This window comes from Atractosteus spatula, chromosome 1 (assembly GCF_055471065.1).
Source record: "Atractosteus spatula isolate fAtrSpa1 chromosome 1, fAtrSpa1.hap1, whole genome shotgun sequence".
NCBI lineage: Eukaryota > Metazoa > Chordata > Actinopteri > Semionotiformes > Lepisosteidae > Atractosteus > Atractosteus spatula.
In genome coordinates, this window is record NC_142706.1 from 49,398,606 (window position 1) to 49,425,973 (window position 27,368).

Here is a 27,368-nt window from a genome sequence, read left to right on the forward strand (position 1 = left end):
ACAAAAACCACAAAGCAATTTGTGATTGTCATCATTGTGGATTATTTTCGTGAGCATTTCGTCTTTGTTGACCAAAATGAAAAATGGGTCGTTGATAAACGTTATAATTTTCGACAACTAAATTAAGACTGATTAAATAATATGCTTATTCCCTACATTTTCTCTGTTTAAAAATAAAAAATATACTAATAGATTGAGTATCCCAAATCTGAAAGGAGAACAATCAGGGCTAGATGGATGATTAATCCAACAGGTCTGAAACCAACAGCACATGCCCTTCAACTTTTAGGATGACAGAAATGGAGGAACTCCAAGGAAAATAATCTAGTGGCCCCAAAAAGGATCGGTCGTCTCTTGAAACAAATTGAAGATGTAAGATGTGCCCCAATTTCACCACTAAATAACATCCTATTGATTTAAATTTAATTTAATTTGAACAATTCAGGAGACAAGGCAAATAAAACAGATGCTACTTTAATGACCTTGACAGTCAGGCAACTGAAATGGAGGACAAGCTTTTTAAGTCTTAGAAACCTCAAAACAAAACAGAATGACCTGGAAAAAATGGGAGATGTAACACGAAAGCTACAAAATTAGCAGATAATTTTATTTAATATGAAGTGTTATCTTTGAACTAGACAAGTTTCCATATGGAGTATAACAACAATGGGCAAACAATCTACCTGGTGCAAAACCAATGCCACATGAAAAATTCTGGGTAATGCGCCGTTCTGGAGATACCAAGATAAATAAAGGGTTTCTGCCTGGCAAAAGAAAGGGGCAATCTACAATATGAAAACTAGGATTCTAGACATGTAGGTAGATATTTTATGAAGAACAAGTGGCTATCTGATAAGGAGATTCCTTTTCACTCTCTATAGAGCAAAATCATAAGTGTAATATTAATAAAAAGTGGATCAAGTAGGTATCTACCTCAGCATTCACAGCTACCTACTTGAACCTACTTCTTCCATCAACAGAGGCTAACCCACCCAGGTTATCGATAAGGCCCACACCTGGGCCAAAAACAGCCCTCAGATCATCAACTCGATCAGGAACTCCCAGTCTCACAACCACATTCCCTTGGTGCTTCCCTACCACCCTAACGCACTTTCTATCCCCAGGACCATTATTAATAACTACTCGATTGTACAGGACGATCCCTCCATTGGTACCCTTTATTCCGACCGCCCAATCATCTCTTATTGCGGACCATCCCATCTACGTAAACTTCTTGTTCACAGCTCCCTCGACTGCACTCGGCAATCATCCCCACCAGGCACCTTCCCCTGCAACAGAACTCGCTGCATCACCTGCAATCTATCATATCTAACAACACACTCATTCAGGGCCCCTCAGGTCAATACCGGATCACCCAGATGACATCCTGTATCTCTTGCAAAAAATGTACAGCTATCTATGTTGGGGAAACTGGAAGGAGACTAGGAGAACGCTTCTGAGAACATGTTAGGGCTGTGAAGATTCAAGATTTCTGCAAGCCCATAGTTTCTCATTTCACCTCAGACGGCCATGATCACACTGATCTCTCTGTGTCCATTGTAAAAGAAGACTTATTTTTGTGTCAACTTCTCCATTCGCATGCAGGTTTTAACTTCACTCTTTTCTCCACCCCTCCACTTTGCACTTCCTGAGTGGCCTCTCTGCCTCGCCGCTCTCCCTCCACTTTTCCAGCTTTTTTTCTCCTATGCTGTTTCAGACCCAAAGAAGGCTCCACAGCCGAAACGTTGTGTTTCTTTTCCTCTCTTCATCAATTTCCCTATGGGATTAATAAAGTATTATCTATCTATCTTAATCTTTGCCATCTGCTCTGCCTTTCTCACACCTTAAGAAGGCTCCACCACTGAAACCTTTCTTTTCAGCATGGAATAAACCTGCTACCTGTTCCTTAATAAAAAGTGTAACACGCTGTGAACTATGTGAGTTTAAATTGACTGAGGCAACAGATCCTTTTTACCCATATTCAAAATAACTAAACAAAAATAAATAATTGATATTCAAAATAACAAAACAGTGAATATGGAATGTGAAAAAGTTTGGTTAATCCATCAGTCAGTACTTAGTAACACATCCATTGGGAGAAATCACAGCTTCCAAACGTTTCCTGTAGCCAAATAAGAACATTTCTATTCTTGCTTGTGGAAATATTTTCCGACTCTTCCAGCTCAGACATATTCTTAGGTCTTCTTACATGCACTGCATATCTGAGAACACGCTACAGATTTTCAGTAATATTCAAATCTGGGGACAGTGAAGGTCATTCAAAACCTTAATGTTTCATTTCTCTAAGTACTTCATGGATTATTTTGATGTATATTTTGGATTGTTGCACTGCTGAAATATCAAACCTCTTTTCAGATAACCATCTTCTGTGGTTATGGCCAAAAGGATCAATTTTTGTTTAATCAATCCACTGCACTTTGTTTCAAAAAGTTTCTGGCTTATCAAGGTTCTCTTTTGCATACTTTAGACAATGCTGTTGTGATTTGTGATTAGGTCGTAAGAATGATTTCCTTCTGACAACTCTCTCATGCAGATCATTGATGTGTAAGCAATGCTGTACTCTGGACCAGTAGACAACTAATTCAGGTTTCAGCTGAACTTTTTTGCAGGTTCTTTGCAGTGATCTATGGATTCTGCTTTGCAGATATGCCCTTTTGAGGCAATTCTATCACAGAGTTTTCCAGATCTTGCCTTTACTTCAACAACTGCACATAACTTCCATTTCTTTATGTTTCTGACATTTGAAATTGCAAGCTGGAAGCAATTAGATACCATTTTATAGCCTTCCTCTGCTTTGTAAGAGTGAATTATCTTATTTTCAAGTCCTCAGACAACTGCTTAGAGGAGACCATAGTTGTTCAATGTAGGCAAACAACAAATACAGTCTGAGAGGCTAAAAGGGTCACAGTATTGGTTCAGCCCCGGAATTGTGTTCGCCTAACTTAATTTAAGGCCCAAAGAGTCAATCAAGCTTTCAAAGACAAATTAAAAATGAATAATTAACTAACTTGAAGGGTACCCAAATTACTGCACATACCACATTTTATTTTTTCAATCCGTTAAAATCGGCAATTTAGCAAAAATTATGAATCAATTTGCAAAAACATCTGGAGCTTAATTTTGTACCATGTTGAGGTTGTGTTGCTTTTTGTTCACATATAGATTCAATGAAACGTTTTAACAAGAAGTGCCCAGACTTTTGTACACATCTGGAACTGCTAGAAGGAGCATGCTTCTTGGTTTGTTTATTGTCTTCATCTTTACCTTGTAGAAGAAGGACACGCTATTTCGGTATTTACAGATGTTTGAAAAAAGAGACTTAACTGGACACAATCACACTCTGATACAACAGCATCTTAACTGGAGAAGAATGTAGGCTTTCTGCAATACTTTGAATGGACTATTTGAACGCCATCATTGACTATGTGTTGATGACAGAGACTGTGTTTGAGTCTGATCAGTTACATTGTTTATACTATGCTTTTCACTTTGGGGGAGTAATCATTAATGATTTATTTTCACTTGACCAGATACTCACATTATATTATCTGCTACAGTATCACTTATTTTTCCCTTAACGAAAAAATGTCTGCTTTTTACCAGTCTCGGATTTTAAATATTAAATGTCACAACTCATCTAATTAAGTAGATAAAAGTTTCATATATTAAAAATATTTTTGACAGCAAACCACCGTTCTAAAAAGGAGCATGAGAAACTGGGACTACATTGCGGTGGAAAATTATTTTCTCTTTCATTTACTTCTAGTTCAAGAAATTCATTTTCCAACATGAGTCATAAAAGTGAACTTTTTGTTGCAGAAGTGTTTGAATGATTTCTCTGTCCTTGATATGCCAAGGAGGGAAATTTCCTCTGTAATGTAACCCTTGTTAATACATATACACCAATTTTTGACAGGACATTTTTAAAAATAGCTTTCTTTCAGTATCTAAACTGTCCTATGATTAACTGGGGGTACATCAAATTAATTTTAGACTATAAACTGGACAAGACATCAGATAAATCCACATTTCTGAGTGGATTTGTAACATTTTTGGTAGATTACAGGCTAATATATGGAGACATAACTACCCTAAGGAAAAGGTGTTCTTTCGCACCCCAGTGCCTAAGACCTAGAATGGGCTTATCAAGTCTTTCTGGTTAAGGACTAACCAACATACAGTGACTTGCTGAAGTATTCAATCCCATCCTGATTTGTCAAAACAAATCCTGAAACTGAACACTTTTATGGATGAGATTTAAATGTCAGCAAAAACTGCAAGAAATAGTAGTTTACACTCCATACTCATAATAGCAATAAACTTTTTAATTTTTAAGTCAAATAACTAATCAATGAAGCCTATATATTTTTGATCTTACTATTTAATTTATTAACATGCATCTTAAGATTTTACCTAAAGCACCTTCACGAAGACTTGAAAGGTATCTCTCTTTCTCAGAAAGAATGATCAGAAAGATTTATTTGGAAGAAGTGTAGAAGTGTTCTTCCCAAAATTGTGCAGCTACAGCAAAAAACAGAATCAAAAGGCAAATGTGCATGCAAATTCCACTTGGTTTTTCTCAATTTAGAACACCACATCTAGATTTGATTACCTGTTACTACTTTTAAAAGCTCAAAGAAAAATTATCAGAATTACCTCCTAAATGAAAGGAAGCTTTTTTGTCTTGTGCAGTTTGTAATCGGTCAGAGAAATGGTTCTACTGTGGTATTCAGAAATCGAAGGATTAAACAATGAAACCACTGTTGAGTAACAAACAAAAATTCAGAACAATTATAGCACTTTGTATAAGAGCTTCAAATATCAGTTTATGTGTCAAAACGGGTCACACAGATTGTTTGTTTTCAGTTTTTTTAATGTGAAATTTAATTTAATTAACAGTTAAAACAGCTGAATTTTACATTTTACTTAAGAAATAAGAACGCATGATGAAAACTTTGTTTTGTGTAAGAAATCAATGGCTAAAAATTATAACTAATCAAATTATAATTATATATAACCAGAGGGTAAATATATTATACAGCCGGTATTAATATCAGTGACAGCTGTACAAATGACAAATACAGTAAGGAAGTTTTACAACTGAAAAATATAACTTAGGTATAGCAAATATATTTTAAACAAGAATATCAATGATCAAGGATATCTCACAGCAAAGTGTGAGCAAAAACAAAGTTGAAGTAGATGGGATACTGGCCGTTAGTCAGCTATTTAGGCTATAAAAAAATCCAGACCTTTTCCCAAATCCTTCAATAACTCCGCAATTCTCAACCCAGGTCAGCAGTACACTGTGATCAATGACATCCAAAAAGAACATTAGGGCTAAACAGAATCAAAACTGCCAGGTAAGCAATAATGATCATCCATTAATTATTAAGTACCTTGGACTGTCTCAGTGATTGGAAAAGTGAAGACTGAGCACTATTGATAAATAGAAGCACATCCCAGTCTGGATTTAGCAGATAGCTTAATCTGTTTCAAATTCAAGCAGCTCATTCATTCAAGAATTTGTTGGGAAAAAATGTCTTCTATGCTCACATGCCAATAATAGTTGGACCAAGAAAAGCCTTTTCCAGCAGTGTAGTAACCACAGTTAAATTGAGTGTTAATGGCACTGTTCCGGACTGCAATATAGCACAAAATAAATACAGGTGGATGTAGGGTCTGATTGTGTTTTCTAATAAACTGCATTACATCTTTCTCCCAACATTCAACACTCAGCTGGATCACTGTTAGGAAGGAGGTAATGAGCATTAGATCACAGCTATCAACATCAATTAGCCCAGCAGATCCAGATCTAGATCCAAATAGTGCTCCATTCTAATTAACCTCATCTCCAAAACGAATAATCCAAAGCAGCTTCAATTCTTTCTGCTCACTATTAGAAATTAAGAACTCTGATCAAAATACTTTAATTTCGATCAAGGTCATCCACAATTAAACCATCAAAACCACTAAATTCTACATAATGCCAAATATAAAATATAAGAAAAATACTTCATCGTGAGCAAATTACAAATTGAATTATCATCCAGGATTTTTGTGTTGTACCATACAACTATCCACCCATTTTCTCTTCCAATTCAGGGTCACAGGGTATCACAGCAAGCAACAGGCAGGATACACCCTGGAGGGACACCAGTCCATTGCAGGGCACACGCAGACACGCACACACTCACACCAGGACTGTGGGAGGAAACTAGAGAACTCAGGAGAAGCACAAACATGGGGAGATCATACAAACTCCACACAGACAGTACTCCAGGACCAGAACTGAACTTTTATGTCATGCCCATCAATGTTCGAGACAGAATTGAATCTCTATATGGTGAATCTTTTAGATTAAGCAATTACCTACCTTCTACAATCAAGTTTACGCATTTGAAAATAATCTTTTATTAAACTGCAGTTGTGAGAGACTGCTCACCCTACCACAGCTATTAGAGAATTAATGAATCAATCAAGGTGCCTGGATTAACTCAACTGACTAAAACAAACACGTAGGTCAATAAAATATAAAATGAACATTCATGATGCATATTTAATTTTATTCCTGTTTCACATAAGTATATTTGATATTTTAATTGATTGATTCAGTATGAGCTAAACTGTCTAAAAATATGTACACCCTGAACATGGAAAAGAACAGATGCGGAAGAAATTTGGTCATTTTCATGTTGCTATCATTATATACTAGATTAAAAAAAATATTTATGCTACCATGTTTTTAGAAAAATTAAAAATAGAGATCTTGAATATTAAATATTGTCTTAATTAACTGGTTATGAGGGACCAGGATAGGCTTAACTCTATTGGTTGCCCCTCATTACTGAAAGAGTTGATGGGCACAAGTGATGAGTTGATGACTAGTTGAAAAACAAGCATGAAGGACAACAAAGGAATCAATAATGCCTGATCAATAAAATAATGATGCTTTCATTTTACTGGTATAGTGGAAACTGGACTACAGCAGTACACAGTTGCTCCTATCTTGCAGTCAGCAATTTCTAGCCTAGCAAGAAGTTACATCCAGAGTACACCAATTGGGAGTTAATTACTTACAACACCACAACAGGATCAGCATCATCTTTCCAGAGTCATGGTCTGTGTAGGTGTGTTAGCCTAATCTATCCAGAACCCCACTCACAGTGACTGATGGCAACTTGACAATATAACCCTACACTGATCAAGTCCTGGGACCTCATCTTCTTCGTCTCTCAAGGGATCACCGTGACCAGGGCAACGCTTGTTCATGTGTTACTCATTTAACAAACAAACATTTCTTGCAAGATGACAAAGCGACAGTTGTGCTGTAGATACTCTACTCAGCAGGCCTGAGCCCTACTGAACATTTGTGGGATGAGCTAGGTTAATGGGGGATCAAGGTATCAGAGACCAGTGAACAGGCCCATGTTTCAACAGGCTATGTGCAAGGAATGGGACGGAAACCCAAAGGACAGCATCTGCCACATGGTGTAAAGCATGTGTAACAGATGTAAAGCTTGTACTGCTTCCAATAATATTCACACATGCTACTAGCCTGTGACTTTCTCAGCAGACCTCCTGCTGATGACATATGTTAATCAACTTAATGAATTTACCTCCGTCCAATAAAATGTGAGTGCACCTAATTTTTTGCCCATTATAAAACAATATTGTATGTCGCAAAAGAATGAGTGAAGGTTTATTCCATGCTGAAAAGAAACAACATTTTGGCTGTGGAGCCTTCTTCAGGTGTGTATTGTATTCCTACATGATGATACATGTGAATTTTCTTCAGAATCCCACTTAAGCTGTATTTCATAACTTGATATGTTACTCAAGGATTTCACAGAAGTAGATGTCTCTTTGTTTAAAGTGACTTAGTACTTAATGAAAGATAAATAATGCTATTTAACACTATTAAAGTAATCTGTTAAGAGAAGCATTTTGCTCGATTGTATTCAATGGAAAACCAAAACAAGGTCGACATATTTAGGGTGGCCAAACAATAGTTAATGTGGTTATTTAATAAATTATTAATCTTATCTTTGTCCAGACTAGGAACATGAAAGTTGTACTATGTGCGTTAACCTTGAAATGTGCAGTCTGTAATTAAATCATCCCATACCCCGTTACTAGAAGCCTTAGGAAAGCTTTTTTTATTACATATGCATAGTTTCGAAACAAATCAGTCTGCACCAGAACCAAAGAACCTGAATAATTTTGTTTATTTTTTGGGCAGTTTCACATAAGCAAACAAACATGTTGTTTCATGAAACAGTACTATTACCCCAGAATCATTTTTTAAATAAATAGTGTTTAAAAATGAGATGTAAGAAACTGTTGCATAAACTATTGGATGATAAAAACAAGTTACAACATGGTGCTGGTGTAAATCTAACTTGAATGAATTAAACTAATAATTTACCAACTGTAACAAAACTAGTATAAGCACATATTAAGACAGAAAAATGATGCTGTGTTTTTCTCAGAGGACAGACACGACAAAAAACTGAACTATTACACTATTAAGATGCAGACATAGTTTGTTATCACATCTTAGGAGGCAGGGAAATTAAAATTCAAATTGAAATAAGATATAAGCATGCACAGGAAAACTAACATCTAGAAAAGAGCTTGTTAACAATTTGAGTTCTTCTAAAGCTGATGCCTAGTCATTAAAGACATGCATTTAAACAAAATGCAAGACGTCTTCACACAACACAGATTATCAAGAGGTGCAAGTTTAAGGCACTAAAGGAACAAAAATTATTAAAGTGACCCTCTTAAATTATAACATTGTTGTTCTCTAAAGCCCTTTCTGCAAAGCCTTCCTACATCAAGAGCAAATTTTTCATCGTAACTTAGGAGTATAACGTCCCAGGTAGCTGGGAGGAATACTGAAGGACATTACCACTATAAATTTAATTAAATTATAAAGCAAGAATATAAAATGTGCACAATTTGAAAATGAAACTAGGAAACATCTTTTTACAGCATTATCATCTTACTTATTTTTTTGGGTTACTTTTCACTGAAGATCCTATAAGCTTGGTCTTCATAAGGAGGGCAAAGGGATCTCTGCTTCATACAAGTGCAACCATTTCTGGCTACACACAAAGCTGAGCTTCTGCTGCAGCGTGATCCATTACACTGTTAAGGAGCACTCCAAGACACTTTGCAATGGGGTAACAACATGCCTGAATGTCTTTAAAGCTAGGAAAATCACTGGCACTGCTTTTCATGTCAAACTATTCTCTTTAGACTGCAGTAATTTAAGTTACAATTTAAGTTACAGTATTCTGGAATAGTACTAAGTTCAATTGCACACCTTTGTGTCCTTTAAGAACACGGCTGGGATCTCGTGTCTCACTTTTACAGGCCACATTCTAGTAATGATCTTTATTTAATTCACCTGTGCTATTATACAGTCATGTGTTAACAGGCCACCTTAGTAAATTATTTAACATGAATGTTACAGTTGCACCAGTTCACTGCAATAGGACACTGCACTCAAATACAAATTGTATTAATAACTACTTACTGTATGAGATGGGTAATTGCTTCACTAAAATGATGCACATGACACATGTAACCTATTACATTATTTCTCCAATGGTGTTACAAGGGCACCTTTGTTAATTGATTTAATATATTAAAAGCTGGTACAGAATCGCCAAACCACTACAGCGTCAATTTAGCAGGAGAGTATACTTGATACACTCAAAAGATTCACATGGCACTCTGTATTCAAAGTGGTCACAAATTGCAGGGAATGCTGAAAAGGGTGTAGGGTACAATAAATGAAAAATCCAAGGTTAGCAATACAGCTGTGCCGAGGTTAAAGGACAGATAATGTATTTTGTGTATACTGTTTGCTGTGTGTGTTTTTATAATATCGGATATACTTAAACAATAATGGACATGATGGCCCTGCTGGAGGGGAGAAAAATTACCCAGGTCTAATTATGTAGCCCCAAAAGCACACAATCCTGAACATTTTTCAGAAGCAAAGCACACAATTCAAAACTGTCCTTTTGATTGATTTCTGTGGAATGATCCTTCTACTAGCACCACACTCATCTTTTTTTTATCCTCAGTGACATTGCACCTGACGAAATGCACTTATTATGACTATCTAATACTGAGGATGTTACTGCATATGGATAGTAACTGTTCTTTCCGAGCTCTTTTACCTAATTCTACATTTTATACACACATTTCCTTAAAGTGTCCTATTTACATATAGCCTTGTGTTCCTCTGATGGACATGGGTCAAAAGAACAACATGAAAAAAACAACAAAAAAAGCAAAGCTTACAAACCACCATACATTCTTCAAATTTTATACTGCATTTTTTGTATTTCTCAAAGCCTTTGAAAAAAGCTTTACTCCTCTAAAGAATTTCATTTTAAAAGCATTTGTTTAACTTGAAAGAGGTAAAGTAGAAGAGTTGCTAAGCCTGCTCCAGAGACACAATTGTGCTGCAGATCACTCTCTCCTTTGCCCTAGTTCCTGGTACAATCCAGAAAAGTCTCCTATGTGGCTCTTAGTATCCTTAATGACAGTGAATCAAGACTGAAGCTTCAAGCTTGTTTTTTCATAATGAGACTTGCCTTTACTGCATTAAAGGCAAAGAGGCTCAGCTGGGTTAAACCTTTTACTGCCATACTGGTCACACAGAGGAATCTTTGCCTCAATGCCATGACCTTTGACCTAAGGGAGCTGGAATGAAGGGCTCAGTCACTAATTGATTATGAAGATCCTCCTATCAAACAAATGGTTTACCTAATACTTAATTTAAAAAAATTACATCAATAATACTGCAAACACCTGTCAATTTTACATACTTCAAATTAAAACTCTGCTGCTGTAGCAAAGAAATGAATTGAAGTCCTACATCTGTCCCAGTTGCAATTTACCATACCATTCATTTTTTCAAGAAATAATTCTTCCGATAAGATTCGTAGGACTAGGTAAAATCTTAAAAGGCTTCATACTTCATTAACTAAACTTTTAGTATCCTACATTGCCAACATCAGTAACACAGAGAATGTATTTAAAATAAGATTCCTGACAATCTTTAATCTTTGATCTTTAAGGTGGAAAATAAAATCTGTTTATGACTGTATAAGGAACGCAACCTCTATCAAACTTCTCATTTTAACTATACTGAATACTGTTAAACCGCCATGAGGCTGGACAAGCTGTGAACATACAATATACAGCACAACAAATACTTTTATTTACATCTAAGATCTATTTCAGATGCAGAGGGTTAGTAATAAAGGATCCAGAATCCAGAAAAAAGCAAAAACAGTAAGAATAAGGCGTTTACCTTGGAACTAAATGTGACCTAACTCATACCTCAAATAGCAATATCGTTTTTAGTATGAAGGGGTGATTGTTAAAATAACTGTGTCAGCATTTGTTAAAGCTAAGGGTTTTCTTTCTAAACCCTGGAAGAACATACAGCTAGAAGTGATCCAGCAGCGTGACGGTTTCAGGAGAGAGGCTCAGGTCCACGCACTGACAAGGGGAATTCACAAATCCTTCGAATCCCCTACATAGTTTTACTTCTTTTTCACTCTTGCTTCCGAGTTCAAAGTTTGCTTAGAGTTCTCAAGGTTTGTAGTACCCTGATACCCAAATTTAATGCCATCAAATTGCTTCTGCACACAATTTAATATTCTTTTCTTAATGCATGCTTTTTATAGCACACTCTTTCTGCAAGATGTGACAGTAAAGCACACCATGAGATACATACATTCCTGTTTATTAAGTGGATGGATTTGCATCTTTATAGCTACTAGTGTAAAATGTGCACTGCCCTGCATATAAATATAATTTTGCATTATACTATCAGATATGTAATGTGGGTTAATGGTGTTTTTAAACATGATAATAACTTCAGAAAGACAACCAGGCTATGCCACAATTATTAAAAGCAGAACAAAGAGTAATTAAATCAGATTTTGTTTAATTAAAATATTAGGCTCACCAGTCAACATACTACAATCTGAATGCGATTTTATGGAATAAGCCTGAGAGAAGATTAAAAAGGCTACAATCGCCAAAAGGCTAAATATGTAATCAGAAGCAATTAAGACAGAAGTTTCAAAAACAAAAAGACAAGCTGTGCAAGAGCATACCTAGGAGGAGGTCTGCAGCATTGTTGTACACAGCAGCACAATATCAACTACAGATTCTAAACAGGAGGGGAAGATATTTAACAGCATGTGGAAAGTAGGCAATAAAACTTAAGTTAAACGTATTTCCTGCTGCATTTCCTCCTGAGTGGATTATTAAATGTTTATATCATTAGCTATTACATGTTCTTCATTTCCTTCTTGTTTTTCAGTAGTTTCCATGTGTTCCCACTCTTCTGACTGCCAGTATAAAAAATAAATTATTTTAGAGACAGCTATTATATTTTGTCCTAAGCCAATTAGGAGTCTCCATTTTATATTTATCTGTACTAACTACTGTTCTCACTCCCTTACTGGCTTTAAGGACTTTATATTTGTACATGTATAATATCTTTCATGCTGCAGTCTGTTAAGGGAAAAAAAGAACTTGGGCTTCAGGCATAGGACAGGCACAGCACACAGTGTATCAGTTCACACTGTGAACTGAAGATCCCCTTAGCCAGCTGTACCCCTTCTAATCCAGGCCACACTCCCAGAACACATCTTAATACAAATAAATAAAATAATGACAGATTCATTTTAAATATGTAAAAGCATATCTGATGAACTAAGTATAGTCATTATTAAGAGATATTAGATATTAGAAGATATTGGCTTCATTATTTCCAAAATACAGATTGTACAAATACATTTTCTTTGCATGTATTAAATGTATTATAAAATGAAATCTACTATGCATTTGTTGTACAAGATGTTTACTTTAGGTCATTGTGGCCAACTGATCTGTAAAATTTGGGAACTTGCTATACCTTCCTAAAGTTTTTTTTTGTATTTCTTAAAATTTTATTCAATACAACAAATTAACATTTTCAAAGAGCAGGCTGAAAGTGATTTTCTAACTGAAGTTTACAAATACCTATAGTAGTACAGGTGGGTAGCTGCGTCAGCATGCGTAGGCTGCAAAGGATACCTATACACTGTATAGGTACCTCACCTATACCTATACACTGTTTACCTCATATGAAGTTTTAATTAATTTAACTTAATGCGAAAGCTTAGCTGAGAAAACAAAGATGTAAGTAATTTCATGGTTATTTAAACATAATTGCACAGATCTGACACCATCTCTGCCCGGGAATTAATTAGATTAATGAAATGGAAAGGAATACTTTCCCCACCTTTGACCTCATCCTTCTGATAGCAGGAAGCAGGAAATGCAGCATGGCCACAGTTCTAATTTCATCCATTTGTCAAACACATGACAGCTGTTTTATAAAAACTTTTTTAAAAAGGTTTAAAAAGTTACAACACCACTAGATCTTCCACAACGACATGGACATTAGCTCCACATCTCCAATTCCTTTGCTCATCAATTTGTAGTGACTTGTCTAGATTCCATAATATGGAAAAATAGAGCAGACTTCTGTAAATGAATTTTCTGGAACTTGCGCATCAACCACTATGGCCCTATAAGCACTATTAACAAAAAATTGTTACTCTAAAAAAAAAACTGAAGACTCACCACAACCTTTTAAGTAGGAATCACTTCTTTCAGATGCACAAAGAAGAAAAGTAATGGCTGCCTAAAATGTAATATTAGGCCATTTTTTGCCTTTGGCTCTTTGCTATGTTCAAACAGACATTTGTTGGTTTATAAAGGCTAATAAAAGAGCAGCCACACACACAGTAGGGCAGGGAGGGAAAGGGAGTTTGTCACACAAGCTCCTACCACTTCTTCCACGCAAGTTCCCAAGAACAAATACCTCTGGCAAGGTGGAATAGTATGTCCATACAGTACCCCGATGGAGAAATGCACTTGGCATTTCTTAGCTGCAGCTTCTGCCAAGCACAAACATTTCCTTTTTTTTTCAGCTGGGTAGACATGCTGGCAGGCACAGGGTGAAGATCAACTCCCCTGCGGGCGCCCACTCAGTAAGCCAAGGTCCCAAATTTCTTCCGAAGATTAGAGTCACCTTAAAAATCCCAGTTCTTGGCTAATTCAGCTCCAAAATACTTGTTTTCACCTGCCAGAGACGTAATTTAAATGTAGAGCAAAGCCAGAAATAAAAATATAGAGGTGTAAAAAAATAAATCACCACAATTATGAAATAAGATGTGGTACATGAATATCTCAAACACTAAACTGATACAAAAACACACCACCACACAGGGCCTGTTAAGAGCTGGAGTGTCCGATCCTACATGCAGGACCAGTGTGTCTGCAGGATTTCATTCCAGCGCTTACAAAGCTAAAAACTAAAAACAGCTGTTTACTGGCCTTGAAAACATGCAGGCATTGCAGCCCTCCAGAACCTGGACTGGATACCCACCCCCTGAATTACAGTCACCAATCACCCTAGTCAGCATGTCTCCGGGAGGTGAGAAGAAAATGAAGCACCTAGAGAAAACTCACAGGCACACATGCCATCTGCACACACAAGGCACCCCAGTACAAAACCACATCCAGGAGCCAAACACTCGGAGGCAGTGGTGCTGGCCAGCCCCTCACTGTGACACCCAATTCACACACTAAGCAAGATTACGATGTACAGGAGAGAACGGAGAAAATGTGACTTTAAGACGGCATTTTGTCCTTCATATAGAGGTACAAATGCTTTTAGTGTTTAAGTATAGCAAACATCCTCACTCTACTAGGATTCCCCCCCAAATATCTGCTAACAAAGTTATTTATTTATCACTCAAAAATTAAAAAAAAACTATAGATTTCTCAGGATAGGCCACAAACCAGTGCTAAAGTGATGAAGATGAATAGGTCTACATTAATTTATTAAAATATCTATATGCAGGGAATAAGAGCAGTTCATCTGTTAACACATAAGAAGGGATCTATTTGTTCCCAGTCTTCCACAGAGATTACTTTACAATTTCCTTTAAAATTGGCATTCATATTTGTATGGGTTTGGGGAATTTTCTGAATTTATACATCATTCATATTGTTATGTTAAAATTGAAGTGTAATCTTTTTTCTAACTTTTTTTTGAAAGAAGAATGTTCGGCAAAATTAATTTTGAGTTTAGCTTCTTTTTACTTAATATAATATTCACAAACAAATGTAAAACCAAATTTGAAAAAGTCCTCCTTAACTGCAGATATTCAAGATTGCCGTTTCGATGGTCCCTTCACTTTGGTACATCATATTTTACAAAATGGAATGTTGGAGCCTTCTTTATTCATGACCGAAGGTTTACCCAGTTTCATGTGCGGTCCCTTTACCCTTTAAAGCAGTGGTTCTCAAACTGTGGTACGCGTACCGGCAGTGGTACGTGGAGTGCCGCCAAGTGGTACGCCAAATGACCCTGGAACTGTGTCGTGTGTGCTGAAAAATCGGGACGGGTTTTCATATTTTGTATTTTAATACGTGTCGAATACGCAGCCTACGTACTACGATACAGTGTGCGCTAATACTTCAGTGGACACAAGAGATACTCTGTAATTCTATACCACTCTATAGGAATGCGTGCTACGGATGCAAGTGACCAATTGTATTTAAAAAAAGATACTGTATCTCCAGCAAATAGGGAGAAAGGAGAATGTGCGTGATTTTGGAACTATGCCAACGTTGTAAACACAGGAATGCATAGAAATACGTGCTACGAACGCAGGTAATCTTGTGAGCACACGAAAGCGTGATAACAGAAAAATATTTAAGAACTGTTCTAATTTGAGAAAAATACACCGAGCGTCTCTGTGTTTCGCTCCCATGTGCATGAAATAAAAACTTTAAATAAATACGGAAATAAAAACGGAAACGCGGAAAAATGCAAGCTTGCGTATTGCTAAAGCAGGTAAGCTACACTATTTTTGAAGAACCTTATTTACCTTGGCAAAAGAGCTGACACGTATTATGTGTGGAGAAAAAGCTGCTAAACAGCTCGACCTGCTGCCCCCTCCAAAAGACACAGTCACTCATAGAATTATTGAAATGAAGGACTATATCAAAAGTACACTGATAGAGCGCGTTAAGATGAGCAGATGTTTTTCACTGCAATTAGATGAGTCTGTAGTCGATTTGGCCAGTTTGCTTGTTTACGTTAGATACGAGTTTGAGGGCATGTCCCATGAAGACTTTCTGTTCTGTAAACCGCTACCAACAGGAACTACAGGAGAGCACATATTTCAGCTTCTGAATGAATTTATCGAAGAGAATGGCCTCGACTGGATAAAATGGGTCTGAGTTTGTACAGACGGTGCTAGAGCAATGACAAGCCGACATAATGGTGTAGTTGCACGAATTAGAGAGGTTGCTCCAGAAATTAATGTACGCATTACAACATCCACCGCGAGACCTTTGCCGTCAAGAAAATGCCTGACGATTTAATATCTGTTAGACTCTGTTGTGAATTGTATCAAGGCTCGAAAAATTAATTCACATCTGCTTTGCTCAACTAAACAGGCTCACCCCTCTCACTGAAATGGTGCTTTTTTATTAGTTGTTGTTAATGTTTTTTTTCTGTAAAACACTTTGAGAAGCCACCTTTAAAGGCGCTATATCAAATAAAGTTTATTATTATAATATTTATTATATGTATGTGTGAGTGTGTGTGCACGCGCGCTCATGTTAGTCATTGAGAATTTCCGGGGTTCCTATGAGATCATGACTTGTAGGTGGTACTTGGATGCTTTGGTTGGATTAGGGGTGGTACTTGGTCCAAAAAGTTTGAGAACCACTGCTTTAAAGCATTCACCACATAAAAGTGGCATTATGACTTAGGGAGGTGATTTGGCAAGTCATTGAAGTCTAAAGATCTTTTTATGCAGCATCGTGTGTGGATAAACCTGCTACGATGTCTTCTGATTATCGTTTCTCCAAGGTTTGCTGATGATCTCTTAGGCGGTGTTACCTTTACAGACTGCCTATTCTAAATAAACCTCACGGCACTTTTGCAATTGGAATATCCACAGGACCACAGCGGCTACAAAACCAGAAGCCTTGGCAAAACCCAGACCTCTTGGTTGTGCAGCTGACTGGCTGCGACCATGTATGCCCAAATGTAGCAAAAGGTTGGACTAGGACACTGGACATCCTATGTCCTCTGGGTGAGGCTGAAAACACCGCTGTAATATAAAATCCTCTTAGTAACATAAATTTTAGTGCGCAGTTATTTTCTCTTTTGTAGGAGTAATATTTTTTGCAACTCAGTGATTTTATATAAGGCCCTACCAAAAACACTGCCATGAAAAATGACAGACCATGAAATCTCATCTCCTCTGTGAAATCAGGTCTGTTTTTTACTATGCTGAAATCCTTAATCAAAGAATGAATTGTATGAATTCAATGGTTTTACATTTTCTGAGAACAGGGCAGCATGATGGCACAGCGGTTAGCAATAACGCCTCACAGAAACTGGGGCCCTGGGTTCACCTCCTGGGGTGCTATCTGTGTGGCGTTTGTATTTTCTCCCTGTGTTTGTAAGGGTTTCCTCCAGGTGCTCCGAATTCCTCCCACCATCCAAAGACATATTGGAAGGTTAACCGGCTTCTGGGAAAAGTGGCTCTTGTGCGAGTGTGTGCGTGTTTGTGTCTGTGCCTTGCACCGTTTGCTTGCTGGTTCAAGCTCTGGCGCCCCCCCAAACCTGTAGCGGATAAGCAGAATAGAAAATGGATGGATGTGTATTCTGAGAATATTAGCCTTTTTAAGTTAAAGCTAATCATAAACGCTGCAATACGGCTTTCTGATTGACATTTCAAGGCAACAGATGCCCATGCAGAGCTCTACTCATTTGAAAATGAGTGGCCAAAATAAATCTAAAATGTTCTGTTAATTAGGGCTGCAGACTGTATGAAAACATTTGGAAACTAAATTCTCCATGCTGATGCCGGCATATGACCTATAACAATTTCATTCCTGTACATGGATTTTTACAAGAGTACTGCAGTTTGTCTATACTACAAGTCAATAGAGAGCAGAACCTAGTCAGCTTAGTGACACTGTATGACAACTAATCAAACCCTCTAGGTGCAGAAAATGCTCATTTTGGACAGGTGTTTACAGCACAGAGAGAGGGACAGGAAAGAGTCTGTTGAAGAATAAAGTGGGGTGAAAAATAGTCCCCTCGAGCAGTTAATCAAGGTTATGTGTAGACCCTCCTGACAGACAACAGCTAGTACAGCATGCACATGCAGAATGATGCACTTCTTGTCTGTGTACCACACAACAATGTAATAACTGCTTTCTTGAGACATGAGAATGTGACTTATGATGTGGATGCCCTACCCAACCACTGAGCCTCATTGAACATTTATGGAAAAACATGTGGCATCTAGTGCTGAGAGACCAGATGACAGAGACGTGCTTGGCTGTTCCTCTAGGAGAGGAACCTCACAAGAAAATATCTGCAATTTGACACAAAGCATATATTGCAGATGTCCTGCCTTTAATGGATGGTGGCCATGCATGCTACTAGACTGCAACAAAATTAGCTCTCATGGAATTCAAGTGTTAATGACGTATAACTGTTCAGATATATGTTGGTGAACTTGATAAAAAAAGATTTAAAATTCAACGTACTAATTTTGCCTGTCTGCAGGGATCAGGTCACCTAGTAAGTGTTCCCCCTGTCCTGTAGAACAGAAAATAAGATTCCTTTGACTAATCACAGATGGAGCAAAGCTAAAAACAAACTTATCTCCCCCATTCGAGGAAGGTTGTTTTCCCTCTAACCGAAAGCAAAATCATTCAGGTAAAGTCTTCTTACTTGGGAGCTTCACTAAAGTTCAACTTAAGGAGAGCAGACATCCATAGCTGGGAGAGGAAACTTAGAAAACTTACAGCTGCACTTGGACTAAGTGTGTTTTTTAAGCAACAGGCCTAGATCTCCTTGCTTTGCATTGCAAAACATGTTGAAGGACCTGCTTTAACAAGACCCCTGTCCAAGGTTTAATCAGTAGTAATGCTCATTTATATTCCAGTGGCTAAAATGAAAGCTCACATAATAAAATGTCTATATCAAATTGCAGTATTAAAGGCAAAATTAAAGGGAATCCAAGAAAAATGATACCTATTTTTCTTGCTATGGAAAATAGACCTGGACCATAATTTTAGTCAAAAAGATCCAAAACCATGGAGTCTTGTATAAGTTATACCAAATTAATTACCTAATCCAACAGGTTACATAAAATGCTTAATAATGACCCACAGTACTGCAATGGCCACTGGCAAGAAGCTGGGGTAGTAGCAATGCAGCTCCTCTCCTGATACAGTTGTATAATTCGGAAAGATTTTTAACTAATTCAAATGATTCCGGGGCAGTTAATTACAACAGCAAACCTACAATCTGAACAATACTGTAGGAAACAAGAAAACAAAATGAAATGTGTGTTCTTTCGAGTAAGCTTAGAAAACAAGAAGAAACATGGCTAGTGTCCACAATATCTTACAGTAATAGAAGTGTGTTATGCTCAAAATACCTACAGCCTTTCCTGACCAGAATCCCTTTAATCCACCTTTATGGTACCATAAAAACGGACTTCATAGTTGTGGCAGTTTTAAGTGCAGCGTGTCAGGCCGAAAGCTTCCTGAAATTTCACAGTGCAGCAGATCAGTCGCTAGCTGATCATAGTCTTTTTTTATTCAAAGACCTGCGGTGGTTCTTGTGCTTGACAGAAAAATAAAGTTATTTCAGATAGTCGAAGACTGAACCCCAGCCCCCACACACCAGATTAAATACTGCTGCAGCCCTGCTGAATAAAGAGGAAACCTGTCGCTTATGGGGTAACAGGAAAAAGCGGAAGGAAGGGTCACGTGTATTTACATTTTGTTTCGAGTGACTGATCGACAAGTACTCGATGAAAAGAACACAAAAACAGACACTTAGAGTATTAAGTGTTAGGAAATGTTGAGAAAAACACTGATTGTAAAATCCTCCATCATTCAAAACAGCACTAGCAAAGAAAATAAAGTATTTGTATCGCCTTTATAATTTATAATCAGCACAAATAAACCTATTATAAAGATAAAGAACTTCACTTTCCATGTAAAAATCAGAATCAGTTTTTTAGGGTGATGTGTTGTCTGGTTTTTACACTAATCTGTAGACTATAGGAAACATTTTCCAACATCTAAAACCTGCAGTGAAACCACATTTGCACTAATTTGTTGATCTTAATCTTTTCAGTTTAAAACTATTTTTAATACTTTCAGAAAACATTCATTTTACCCTATCTGCATAAGCTGCCAGCAACATGCTGTGGTGGAAATGACTACATTCTCCTCACAAAGAAAAGGAACAATAATTCTATTTATGTAACAACTCCAAGATGCACATCAATACTCTATTGAAGGAGGTATCAAGGGGTGATATAGTTTGTCCATTATCTCACTGGCATTGTTTTCCAGTGAGAGTAAAATAGTACAATCTTTAAGTGGCATCAATGAAAATAATTCTTGAACAAACAGCAATATTCCAGAAGTGCTAGCACCCATACTCGGAGAAAATGCCTACAGAGAAACCTGAAATAAACAATTACACTAGAAATTGTTCAGGTAATTTTTCTACATTATTTTACATGGTCATCTAGAAGTTTTTGCGAACAGAAGTACGGGCCTTCCCTTTCTGCACTGTGCAGATGAAATCAGCAATTCTGGCCTGTGAGATTGCCGCCGTTCCCACTTACAATATGAATGATACCTGATGAGGAATCCTGCTGGCACACGTCGGAATGGATCAGGTGTGGACAGCCGGATCATATGGTTAATAACTAGCGATTGCCCAGGCTATACCACAGCTATGTCATGGCCTGGTGAATCAGTGAAAAGGCACCTTGTTGATCACGTGTGGACTACCCTTGATCAATACTCATGAAAGCATTACTGTAAAGCACTTCTCATGATGTACTATGGGTTCTATGCTAGCTCCGACATCCAGTAGCCCTAGAGTTCAGCCCTTTTTCTGACCACATCTGCACATAAACAAGAAAAAGGAAAAGATAACATAATACTATAATACTAAATACTATATTCTTCTATGTTATTTATGTTTTATGCATGGCCTTGGAACAAATGGGCATTTTTCACAAAGGTTATTTAGTTGTTACTCAGTAGTTTGACAATTCATTTTTTTCCCCCAATTTAAAGCCAATGCAATGCATGAATTACAAAGGATAATGCTCATCGTCTTCTAGAATACCTGGGGTAAGGGTACTTAAAAACACCATTCCCAAGGTGCCATCATGTGTTTATTAAGGCCTCCAGAACGGGAAGCAAATGTGAGCACTGAATTACTGTTTCACAACAGTACCTTGTCTAGTCAATTCCATTACAGAAACTTAGATTTTCTGCCAAACCAATTAACAGAAATGCATAACATAACATGCATACACAGAGCTTTGTAGAGTTATAATCAAATAACTCCAATAGTACCCAAGAGCAATATGGAATTGTTTAATATGGCTACAAATATTCCTTAAAAATGTTTGCCTTAACCATTTCAATACGAATGAGTGTGAAATTAAACTATAAAGAAATAGAACATACAAAATTGAAACTTGTTATTCAAGCATTTTAGCTAAACTGCCATTCAACAGTAATTAGCCAGGAAAGTTCTAGCAGGTACATTCTACCACAAATCTTAACGTCCCAAGTACTGTGCTGACACAGAAATGAACAAAAAACACATCCCGTCCCCATTTATTATTGGAAATCCCACATTTCAAACTGAAAGTTGATTGGACCAGAAAGAAGGTGACATTTAGGTTTAGATCAGCACCTCTTTAAAAACCAAACAACTATAAGGATCCATTTGAGTAACACTGCTTTATTATTCATTCTTCTTCGTCAAAAAAGAATTGTACAATTCTCAAATGTTTTAGCAAAGTTCCAGTATTCTGAGGGTGTTGGGTGAGAAAAATGTGACTGGAGTGGGGAATATTTTAAGATTTTATTTTATTATTTAGGAAAATAAGATGTTCACCAAAAAAGGTGTTTCAGCAATTCTGGGCAACCTGATCATCTCCACCAGCTGTAAGTGATAACAATTGTATTTCCTGGTATGCATCCATCATCAGAAAGACATTTATTCCTAGTGAGGGAGACAGCAATGTGAAGTTTATTTCTGAGTGGAAGGTGGGATTACACCCCGGACAGGAAGCCAGTCCATTAGAGGGCACAACATACACACAAAATGGGAACACTCAAAAGACACCGATTAACCAATCCAGTATGTCTTTGAGAGGTGGAAAGAGTCCGGAGCATCCAGAGAAATCCAAGTAAACACAGGGAGAAAATACAAGCTCCATACACAAGGTGCCCTGGGCAAAAACGTAACGCAGGTCTTACAAGCTGTTAGGCAGCAGAGCTATTAACCATTCCACTCCTGGTAACCAAGGAGAAAAAATTCACAAAGCATGTAGGTTCATCATTCTGTACCCGGTGGTAAAATAATAGTATTCTGCCTGGGCAAGCAATCGGATAAAGTAAGGTAATCAATTGTCAAACACATCTGAATTCCCTTCAACCACGCCCAAACCAGAAATTAGTTTGATATGTTTGGGGATGTGGGTAATTTACTTTGATCTTATTTACTTTATGGTGCTATTCCCGATTATCACGGACAGCTTCAGACAGTCAAGGTTCGGCCCAATTAGAAGATTTCTACCATTGTCCGAGAGCTGAGGAAAACAATGCAGTTGCTACAGATGAAATGTGCAACTGTCACCTATTCTAACAAAAAGCTTTTCCTAGACTTGTACAAAAGAGTTCCTTCTACAAGGATGAGTTTGCCATAACCGTGACTACAGTTGCAACTTGTCATGGAACCAAACATCCTAAAATGAAAATAAATTAAAACAGTGAACTCTAGAGCTACAATGACTTCTGACCAAATTCTTACAGTTCGAGTTAACACCTTAATTGATTTTCGAGTGAGAGAAACAAAACTAACACCAATTTCCACAACTGTACAAAAACAGATTGTGAGAACAGTACGTTCACATTTTCATAGCGGTTTCTCAATCCTGCAAAGTCATCGCAAAAGCCTCAAAGATTGTCTAAAATTCTCAGTGAGCCTGACAGTCAAGGTTGCATTTCAGAAAAGTAAGAAAAACTGACTTTAAAAGTAGTTTATTCACTTCCTCTAGAGATAACAGTAATGGTATTTGCCCTGGTCAGGAAAAACCACATAAATATGCCAATTTTCTACTGAATTAATGTTCGCACTCAACAGTCACAGACCAGACAAATCACAGTTTTCTTTTTAGTGAAATTCATATTCTCAACACAGCTTTTATGAAAATAGGTTATTCTTGGTTGTTTCAGCAAGGTTGAAAGGTACAAATGAATCATTTTCTGCTAAAGCAAGTGAGTAAATTCTTAACTGTTGCTCCAATTTCAATTTGATTTTTTTTAAAAGAGAAACATTTATGATTAAAGTTCCAAGATCAAGTCAAGACTTAAAATCAAGCTACAATTTGAATATGGTGATTGACTAATTGCCAATAAAACAACTCCAAAGCCAATTCAGCTATAACAGATATAAAGCAATGTGAACAGCTGAAATTTAAAATTAAATACTGAAATTTAGTGTCCATCCAAAGAAAACAGTGGAAAAACAAGTTTCAGTAAAATGTGAGAATTGTTGAAATGACGATTCTGTGTTCCGATTTGCCTTTTGTTGTGAATTGGTCAGAGACAGCACAGATGTGGAAGTGGCATAAGGCAAATTTCCTTTACCATCATTTTGAAATGTTTGAGAATATTTAGAGTTAAATCAAACTATTCTAGAGCTGGTGACAAAGGGAAATCTATAAAAAGATGCAGCTCACACTTTGCTTGCCTAATGACAAGGAAAAAGTGGCGGTTTACACAGCTGAACTTGGCAACAACTGCAGCTGCAGGTAAACCACACTACAAAAGGACCTATCCCAAAGTCTGAGGGGCTGTGCTACAGGTCTCCGCAAGTACAGAAAATGCTCACGAACTTCTCCAAAAGGCAAAATTGCTTCTAATGAATTTGAAAATTAAAATGCACTGCAACTTCTGATTTATGTCAATAGATATTTGGAAAGCTCCTTCAGGGGGCCCTTTACCAATTGCTTTTTAAAGCCTGTAAATGTAACAAAAACACAGATTTCAACATTAACAGTTGCAACTTTCAGGAGTTTTATATGATGGTTTTGACTTATGAAGCAACCCCTTTAACAAAGTGATAGTTTGATACAGTATTTGTAATAATTTAAAGCACAGTCAATTACCCATTCTTGTTTGAAGTGACTTAAGAAACCGGTCCACTACTCATTTCTAAACAGATAAATGAATCTTTACAAAAGGTTCATACAGCAGCCCCTCGCTACCATGTTTTACAAGATGGGCCCAATTTTCAGTATTCCACTGTTGCGCCAACCTTGTGCATGGAGTATTGGTATCTAAATGACTACATGTAATCCACACATGAGTAATCACGGAATTGCAATGTTAGTTGCAAAACTCTATTAACCAGGCTGGAGATGTCGAAATGATACCAAATAGTGGTTCTGTGGACAGACTTTTTAAATGCCATTTTGATACTCTAGGATTTAAAGAACACTCCTGTGAGGTGTCTGCTTTCAGACACCACTTTAAAGAGTCCAAGATTTCTACTCCATGTACTTCAGGTAGACATTTCAGAAATGCTTTGACAGAAAATAGGCTGTCAAAACCCAGTAATTTCAGGAGTTTTTAACAGGTTGCCCTCTGCTTGTGTCTGATTTGATTACCGACCGAATTTATTCGAAACAGAGCGTTTTCATGAACTTGCCACAGAAATTTCACAGAAAGCATCAACCTACTTAATTCCTAGACAACTCCTATATAAGCATAGGACAAAGCATGTAGACAACGAGCTAACGGATGTCAAATTATATTTTCAATAGAAAAAAAACCTAAAATAAAAGTTGGATCTCTCGCAGGGTGTTCGACGCCTCACTTCAATCGGTTTGCCTTGTGTTAAAAGAGGACACAGCCAACAGCATCCGTCATTTGGCTAATCGTTTCTGACCCCAAGGTTTTTCCTAGCATTTCCACTCTCCTTTAGCATTTCTACACCTCAGTTCTTGAACACATAAAGTATGAATTACAAGTTGAGCATTTTACCTGTCCAAGAAAATGAGTCCACAAGTGATTTTTCCTCAGTAAAACTCAAAATCATAGCACAACCGTGCACCTAGGCATTTTTCTTCACCATCTTTCAAAATCTTCAACACTTCACGCTGGAACTTTCTTTTGTCCCTATTTTAAATCGTGTGGCGTCATCTACACCCCCACCTCCTTTTCCCACCCCCAAACTTTCTAAGCACGAAGGGGTTAATGGTGGACCGTGGGTTCCATGAACATTCCAGCCTAATGAAAAATTTGGTTCACATGCAGAATAGCACCTACGCTTTTTTTTCAAAAATACATTTTATCTTGAATGACCGCATTTCCACATGTGAGGGGTACAATCACGGCGCGTCCCCTCGACCCTTTGATTCCCCACTAAGCTGCACTTTTCAGTAAAAAAAAATGACCCCGGTGTATAACTGCAGGGCCCGGCGTCGCCATACACACACAGCACCACCACACAGACACACACAACAACACGAACAGCATGCACATACCACCAAGAGAAAAGAGCTACAAAGAAAAAAAATACACAAGGATATGCTATGATAACCGACTACAGTGGACGAGCAATAACCTTTGCAAAATTCCCAGTTCGATTTTTTTCAAGTTTAAGCAACTGACCTGTTTCTGGGCAGAACAGTCCGCAGGATCTTGGGTTGAATCCGAGTTAAATCCACTTTCAGTAAAACAAAGAGGCGAAAATGTCCGGGCAATCCCGAAACAAACCGAGCGGGTACTCCGTGTTTGCTCCCGAGCATGCGCGGATGAAATGGTTGAGGGGGTTGTGAACAGTGAGCGGAGAGGTGGAAGCAAACAGGTTACCTAGTCGAAACAGTGGGGGAACAGCTGTGTTGCACTGCAATCACTTCTAACAGTGCTGTTAGAAGTAATTGCAGACTTCGAGAATTATAAAAAATATTCTTTTAACACAGCTTAAAGTCTGTTTTGTTTTAGAGAACGAAAGGCACATGCTGCTACATGCATAAGATGATTCTGAAGTTGCCGAATTCTGGTACTGCCTTTGGAAACGAAACGGAAGATTCAATAACTCTTTGAAAGATATCAATGCACTCTAATAAATTAGCTCACTTAATACAATTATTTTGACCTATAAAGTCAGGGCACTACGTAGTACATTCCACAGTTGTGCTTATTTTAAGAATGTTCACATTGCTGTATATTGTCTTAAAATGTTATATAATGACCGTTACTCGCTTGCTTGTTATACAATTGGATATTGAGAAAAGAAAAGCAGAATACAAACAGGAAAACACCTAAACGTTGAAAACAGCTGAATCAGGCCAGCATGACCACAGGTATGAATGCATGTTTAAGCAGGTTCTTCTGCCCATGCCTACCATCTCGACATAATCTGAGAAAGTGACTCACCAGAATTGTATACCAAAGACTCACACATGTACTGAAGATATTTAGAAGAAATCAGACTTATTAAAACTCCATGTCTAATGTAAAAGCACAAGTGGGAAAGGATAGGACAGTTGTCCAGGTGCTGTCTGAGTGCTGGAGTGGATGTCCAGGAAGGACAGGACGTCTGAGCTCAGAGTGTGTGATGCTGAAGGCTTAGAGGGAGAAGGGTCAGTGGTTGAATACTAAAGCACTGGGGCACTACACCACTTTGCCATGACAGTCAGTAGTCAGGGCGCTCTGTGAAGTATTAGATTACATGTTTAATGTGCACTCATGGCACTGTAAACAGCAGTTGTGTCTGTTTCAACAGCTTCTTATATACAGTATGTTTGAAATCTTACCAGCTGAGAATGCTTTGCAGGTCCCTCATCATTTTCCATGCCAATTCACTGTGTGTGTAATTCCCTGGGTACTGCAAATTTCCTCCCTCCTACAAAGGTATACTGACAACATTTAATTAATGATTCTAAGTTGTTCCTTTCTTCATGGCCCATGGTGTACCAGAGGTAGGTTGTTATTTTTCTTTCTGCCCTGTTTGCTTTCTATGCTTTCAAGGTGAGCTCCAGGGTGCTGCAACACTCACCATTTCTAAATAAAAATAATCCTCAAAAATGACCATGTTATTATCACCTGATTTAAGGTGAAATGTCTCTTCTTCTGACAGCCCGTTTCCCAAA

The 27,368-nt window shown here is 37.5% G+C and overlaps 1 protein-coding gene across 2 annotated transcripts in view; it reads right to left on the bottom strand.

Annotated features, from left to right (window-relative positions):
- Window positions 1-25,980, bottom strand: part of pcgf3 (polycomb group ring finger 3) — a 90,057-nt gene extending 64,077 nt beyond the window's left edge. Inside the window, exon 1 of one of the 2 annotated variants that reach the window (XM_088908648.1) lies at window positions 25,885-25,980. The gene's annotated coding sequence lies outside the window, so the exon portion shown is untranslated. Of the gene's footprint in view, window positions 1-25,254; window positions 25,370-25,884 lie in introns of those variants that run through there. The other variant, XM_088908657.1, reaches the window with a different exon arrangement.
- Window positions 25,981-27,368: the final 1,388 nt, after the last annotated feature.